This window comes from Mauremys reevesii, linkage group 4 (genome assembly GCF_016161935.1).
Source record: "Mauremys reevesii isolate NIE-2019 linkage group 4, ASM1616193v1, whole genome shotgun sequence".
NCBI lineage: Eukaryota > Metazoa > Chordata > Testudines > Geoemydidae > Mauremys > Mauremys reevesii.
This window is the reverse complement of record NC_052626.1, coordinates 41134090-41141026: the sequence shown is the minus strand read 5'-3', so window position 1 is coordinate 41141026 and position 6937 is coordinate 41134090.

Here is a 6937-nt window from a genome sequence, read left to right as displayed (position 1 = left end):
AGATTGAAATGTCTGTGGGGAATCACTGTTCCAGGGTGTCCCGTTTCTCCTAACTGTTCAGTCTGGCCCATTTTGATTGCAGTGGTCGGTCTGTCCTAGGAGCAGGTAGCATAGCTGTGTGCCTATCCTCCTCATGTTTGTTCTGACAGTGTACTTAACAACACTGTTAATGAGTATCATTCTCCAGCAAGAGGGGCTGGCCCTTCCACTTGACTAAAGCCTTGGCAGCTCACAAATTTCCATTCAAAGGAGAGGCACAGCTAAGCAGTCCACATGCTGCATGTAAGAACTGAGGAGCATTGGCAGATATGCGTGTGGGGCCCAAAACTTGGCATACCAGGGGTGCTGTAGCTCATTGCAGAATTGATTCAGAAAGGAAGGTGGGAAGCAAGGAGTGAGTGGGTCAAGCCTGAGGCATGTTGACGTAGATAGGGGATGGCAAAATGTTTAACATTCGGTCCTCTTACACTACAAAAAGTGTCTAAACATTTATGAAATCTGGCTGTATCCAAATCATGTTAAACATTCTGTATTCTTTCTTGCCTGAGTGCATGTTGGAAGCATGATTCGGACTATAACTATGGTAGATAACTGGGCTTTCTGGCATAACATGGGAGGGCCACAGATATTTTGGTAGTGTTGAATGGGGCCTTACATGAAATAATATCTTCTGTCAATTGAAGCAGTATTAACCCTTAAAGCCCTGTTCCAGAGGGATGTAACTGACCCCCTTACAGGTGCCTAATCATAATCTTTCACCACCAATTAGTTATTCTGTGCTTATCACTGCAGTTTGTTAGTCCAGGCTCCTTTTTAACTGTCGGTCCTTTCTGCAGCATGTTGTGTGACAGGAAGAAAGATTGAATAGGGAGGTAGCATAAATTGCTGCTTACCCAGAATTAAGTGGGTAATCCTGAAGAATTTAACAAAAGTGACAGGTGCCAGTCTCCAGAACATAAATGATTGAAGTAGGAGGACTGGAATTGGAGTCTCCTACCTCTCTCTGCCCTAACCACTGGTCTACTGAGTCATTCCCTCTCACTCTGCCCTGTAACTGTTTTAACTATTTAGTCACAGTGGAACAGCTTCAAGAGACAAGAGTGAGGGAGCCCTACATCAGTATATCCCCTAGTGCAGAGATTAGAGCAATTCCCTGAGAAGGGGAGACCCTGTTCAAATCGCCCTCCCTGGGAGGAGGTGGAATTGAACCTGGGTCTCCCACATCCCAGGTGAGTGCTCTAATCACAGGGCAGCTCCAGCTCTTGTCATTTTGTGTGGAGTATGGCAGGTGCTTAAATCATTTCCTCAAGAAATGCCTTAGGGGCCTAAGCTGTCTGACTCCAGGCGGCTGGTTCCCATTTGTGGATCACTACGCAGAGCTAGGTACCTATCTCTGAGAGAGGCTAATCACACACCTCTAGCTTAAGTGGTTCCCAACCTAGCATGTTGGCTCTTGGGGTCCCAGAATGAAATCGACTATTTCTCCCGATTCATTGTATAGGAGCCTAGGTGCCTAACTTGGCTTTGTGTATCACAGTGGTATGCCTGTGATTTTTTTTTCTAGGTGCCTAAAAGTTAGGCACTGTGACACTCAGAGTCCCTTCATGGATTCCACCCTTGATTCTCTGTAGATGAATAGGAGAAGAATGAGAGAATTGTGCAATTGAGAAGTCAGCTGCATGTTAATGATTCTTTTGCAGAAGCAGGGCAAGGGCAAGCTCAGTGAGGCTAAAAGATCATCAGAATAGAATGGATGAAACAAAATGCTTTGTGCCACCCTGTAATTCAAGCTGTGTTCATGCAGAATGTAACTGAGGCCAGTAGTATAGAAAATTAAGTATACATTTTAAAAAATGAGTGGCAGGTAGATATTTGTAAAGGTCTCTTACTCCTCATCTTCAGTGCATTCAGCAGCTGGTGCCAGACATGAATATCGTCTTTCATGGGGTAGCTGCATGATTAAATGCATTAGGAGGGTTTAACTTATGAAGCATCTGTTGCTGACCACTTTTCAAGACTGATAAAAGAGTAGCTGTTGCATTGGTTTGTTCCTATGCAGATCCACAATGCATTTGACAGCTGTGCTGCTTGTATCTCAGTAGTAATTGCCATCCTTCCTTATTCCTCTAGTAAGTGATAGGCGCCATCAGCAGCTTCATGCATGTGGCAATAGCTGCTATTCTTAAACTGGGCCATCAGGGATAAACCCCCAGGCTGAAGCGAAAGATATCTTATACCAGTTACAAAAATCCCGTGTTAAATTCTGCACCCCTAGTCCTCTCCTGGTAACAGTGACAGAAGAGAGAGAATACTATCTACACACATTCCCCAAGGGACTGTTCTGCAGGACAGAGGTGCCTTTAATGGGTGCAGCAGTGTAACAGTTTGTGGTGATCTCGGATGGTTCAAGCCACAAAAGCTGGAATCGTACTGCAGACCATAGAGGATCACAGCAGGAGTCAAGCTCCTCCCTTGGAAAAGGGTGAATGAACTCATCAGACTGTGGCTGTATCTTCCATAAACCCATTCAGGGGAGTAACCCTAGTTGAGGACTACCTGAGACCTCTTGCATTGTTCTTCTGGTGCTCTGCCTGCATGCTGGATTTGGAACCACAACTTCTTAGTGCTCCTGTATCTCTACTCTGGGGCAGTGCTGGGAGATTGGAAATGACCTGATCATTTTTTTTTTTCCCCCTGCACTTTTTTGCTCTTGCTCTTTCTCTCTTCACTCTGTAATGGTGACTATAGCAAGACGGGAGCCAGTTCAGTATAAATCCCAACTTCCCTGCCACCTCAGACTCCACTGTAGCAGAGAGCAGGACATTGCTGCCTAGGGGCAAAAAGTATTGGTGCAGTTCAGCCACTGCCATGAGAAACCCTGGGCATATAGCCAGGGGCGGCTCTACATATTCCGCCGCCCCAAGCAGTCATGCGCGGGAGGCGCCCGGGAGCAGCGGACCTCCTGCGGGCTTGACTGGTGAGGGTCCGCTAGTCGTGCGGCTGGACCTCCCGCAGCTGCGGGCAGTTCACTGGTCCGGCGGCTGTGGTTGAGCTGCCGCAGGCATGCCTGCGGGAGGTCCAGCCGACCTGCGCCACCAGCGAACCGTCGGCAGTCACGCCTGTGGGAGGTCCGGTCGTCCCGGGGCTCCGGTGGACCTCCCGCAGGCGTGACTGCGGCAGGTCTGCCGGCCCAATCTGCTGCCCAGCACCGCCCCACGCGCATGCTTGTCGCGCTGGGGTCTGGAGCCGGCCCTGCATATAGCTTAATAACCTTAATTCACAAGTTAAGTAGCAATGCTGTCTTTCTCTCCTCTGCCCATGCTGCTTGCCCTGGTCTGTTTCCCCCAAGAGTAGTAGCCTGACTGCTAGACCCAAAGATGGGACCGTGTTGTAGCTTAAGGATGAAGTTGGTCCTTTCACTGTATCCCAAACCTCTGTAAGAAAGTGAGTTTAAAGCTATTAGGAATGAATGAAGGCAATGGGCTTGGATCAATCAATAATCCTTAATGGTTCCAGAGCAAAACATGGAACCATGTGGAGTCCAGGGCAGAAGAGTTTGTCCAGTACTAGCTTGGAGTCCTTTTAATAAGGTCTTATAAAAACATCACCAGTGGGGTTTTTATTATGTTTAAATTCCACTTCTTCAGGTTCTCCTCCTTATATGTTCCCTAGTCCATGCAGCTCTGAAACCTGGGAGGAGGAAGTATCAGAAGGGTAGCCGTGTTAGTCTGGATCTGTAAAAAGTGTGTGTGTCCTGTAGCGCCTTATAGACTAGCAGACGTATTGGAGCATGCGTCTGACGAAGTGGGTATTCACCCACGAAAGCTCATGCTCCTATGTGTCTGTTAGTCTAAAAGGTGCCACAGGACTCTTTGTCGCTTTTGTCAGGGAGGAAGTGCCTCCATACAGGAGCCAGACCATACCTGCATTGTATATGTCAGGTGTGACCAAATTGTGGCTGGTGAGCTGTGTGTGGCTCTTTAACAGTTAAAGTGCAGCTTGTGGAGTCCTCCATGCCCCCACCCCCATTCTCCACCTACTAGCTGCCTGCCCTGTGGGGAGGGGAGTCTCAGGGCTTTAGCCCTGCAGGAGGGCATTGGGGCTCAAGACGTGCCCCAGCAGGCGACACACTGGGGGGCAGGCTGTCCATGTCTTGCGGCTCTTGAACTTCTGAAGATTATCTTATGTGGCTTGGAGGGTCAGTAAGTTTTGCCAGCCCTGGTATATGTGGTCAACCAGGGCTACGGAGAGAGGGCATTAACTGAATTCCTGTTAGCAAGACCATTTTTAAATATGAATGCTAGGTTCAAACACAGCTCTTCCTAACACTTCTGTGGTGCTGGTGTAGACAGGGCCTCTTGTTCCACACCCTTCAACAACTTAATTCTACAACTGTCTTAAAATGAATGAGGCAGTGAGCAGAGACCAAGGGGTTCCTCCCTGGGGTACTCTGGCATGGTACAAATGTACCAGGCTGACAGCTGAAAAGTGGGCTCAGGTCTCCATCAGCATCTGTGCAATAGTCTAGGCTTCTGAGACTCCAGTGTTGCTCTGAAACCACTCTGCAGTGGCTTACTGCATTTCATGGTATGCACCAGCTGGGGGATCTGTAATGCTTTGTATTTAGGTGTGATTATCCTGCCCCTTGTGACACCCAGTTCGTATGTACTGCACATCTCTATAGTGTACTCTATACTTTGCCACTTAGAGTAGATGACTCCAGAGCTTTGTCTTGGATGTAGTTTGTGTTTAGCAGGAGAAGGAGAGGTAAGTTATTTGCACAGTAGCAGAAAAAGGAGTTATTTGCTGTGTTGCTGTTACCAGAGCTGTTTTATGTGAAGAATGTTGCCATTGTATTGCAGCTAAAACCCTGAACCAGACTCTTACCCCATAAGTCACCTGAAAGGCTGATTCACATGTGGTACATATAAACTGGAACATGAGTGTCCCTAAACTAGTCACTTACAAAGGCCAAGAAATCACGGGGTAGAAAAGAATCCTACATTGGTAAGGGGCAGAAGTCTGGACTAGATAGGAAGTAGTAGGCCTGATCCAACTGCAGAGGCTCTTGCTACTGATGTGGGCAGGTTGTTATTCCTTGTGATTGAAATATCCAGGGGACAGCTGTAAACTGGGCATGCTCTTTTCCCCGTGTCTGTCTTGTGAGTCTGCTTCGGTGAAACAGCACCATGTGCTCTAACAGTCTTGCACTGTTGCCCTGTATCTAATGTATAGAATCTGCATAGGAGGGAGCCTGTGATCCAACTCAGGTCAGCAGTTGTTCTTGCTTGGCTCCTGCTCTGCCAAAACAAGGTGGAGTCTGTATGCAGATATTTATTCATATCACCACCACTCACCCTCAGGGTGGTGCCTAGGCACTCACTGTCTGCTCAGGAGCAAACCAGCTTAGGCCAAGAAGGCAACTGAATCTCTCATACCTCTGCAGAGCAGAGTTTTCCCTCCAGCCTCCAGGGCAGGGCTAAGATGGTGCTAGTGGGACTTGCATAGTCTCTTCCATGCACATCAGTATTTATCCTGTTTCGGTTTACTCTATGGTGCAACAGAACCATTTACATTTTATCACTGATACAGCCCAGAACTAACCAAGAAATGAAGGGTTTCTTTCTTTATGGACTGTTTCATGTGTTTTTTGGGTTTTTTTTTTTGTAATTAACCAGTTGTGGGTCTGTTTTTCTATAGTTAACACAGAACCTTTATCTAGATTTTGTTCTAACTGCACCTGTGTATCATATCAGTATTTCCTCCTCTTTTCACATTAGAAAATAAAGTTCTTATCTGCACAGCCCTTGCCTTGTGCAGAGAACAAAATGAAAACTGCCTCTGATTTCATTGTTGTTGATCAATAAAACCAGAGCCCAGGTGCTGTTTAAACTTCTAGTCTGGCTATAGGGTGAGGCTAACTCTCTGGAGAAGACATGCATCAAAAGGGAATAAATACAGGGGGCTTTCATAGGGAAGCAGAAAGAACCCTAGACCATCCCCCCTCATTCATCTTCTGGGTTGGTCAATATGCCCATGCTAGCCAAAGCCTACTCAGAGCAGGGATGAAATACATGGTGTTCTAGCACCAGAGGAAAGGAGCTGAGAAACTAGGCTCTTTTCATACTGCTAATCAAGCTGAGGCAAACTTCAAGGTGATGTGGTGGTCCAAAGGCTGCTGTGGCCTGGAAGCAGAACTCTCCTCCTGTGGGTAAGACAGGTCTGTCTTCAGCCAGACAGCCATCCTCACGAGATCAGCAGGTACTGACCAAACGTTCTCACGGTCAAGGCTCTCTAAAGCATATGTCCTCACCAACTCAATCTCTCTGGTGATTCTTAAAGCACAGAGTAGCCTAATAAGGCAGCTGCAAAATGGTCCCTTCCCCCTGAGGGAGGAATCAACATTATTTAATATGTCTTATACAAAGTGTATTGCTTAACTACAGAGAGCTGAGTAACAGCAATACATGAGCACAAAGATGTTAATAAGAAGGCTTACAGCTGGAACATGAGTGAAAGATAGGGAGATACTGCCTGGGGTCCTCCTGCTTGGTGTCCAGCAGGACAAGATGGAACTTGAGGTGGTCCTTCTGAGCTGAAATAAGCTCTGCATCAACAAGGAAGCCTTACTACAATATTAAAAAGTAATGGTAACAGGCCCCCTGCCAAGTAATGGCTGTATCCTTCATCCCTCAGGTGCTCTTACCATAAGCCTTCTGGCCCATGCTTCTAGCCTAGGAAGGGTTTATAGCTAGAGCCCTGCATGGGTATAAAATTTATATCCACAAGCATGGTCTGTGGATATCTACATCTACGGAGTCGCAGGGCTCTGTTTATAGCAAATTCACCGGCAAACAGCACTTGCCTCTTGTGCTGAATGGAACTACTACAGCATTCCCTCTCCCCCATCGCAACTAAATTCAGGATTTGCAAGATC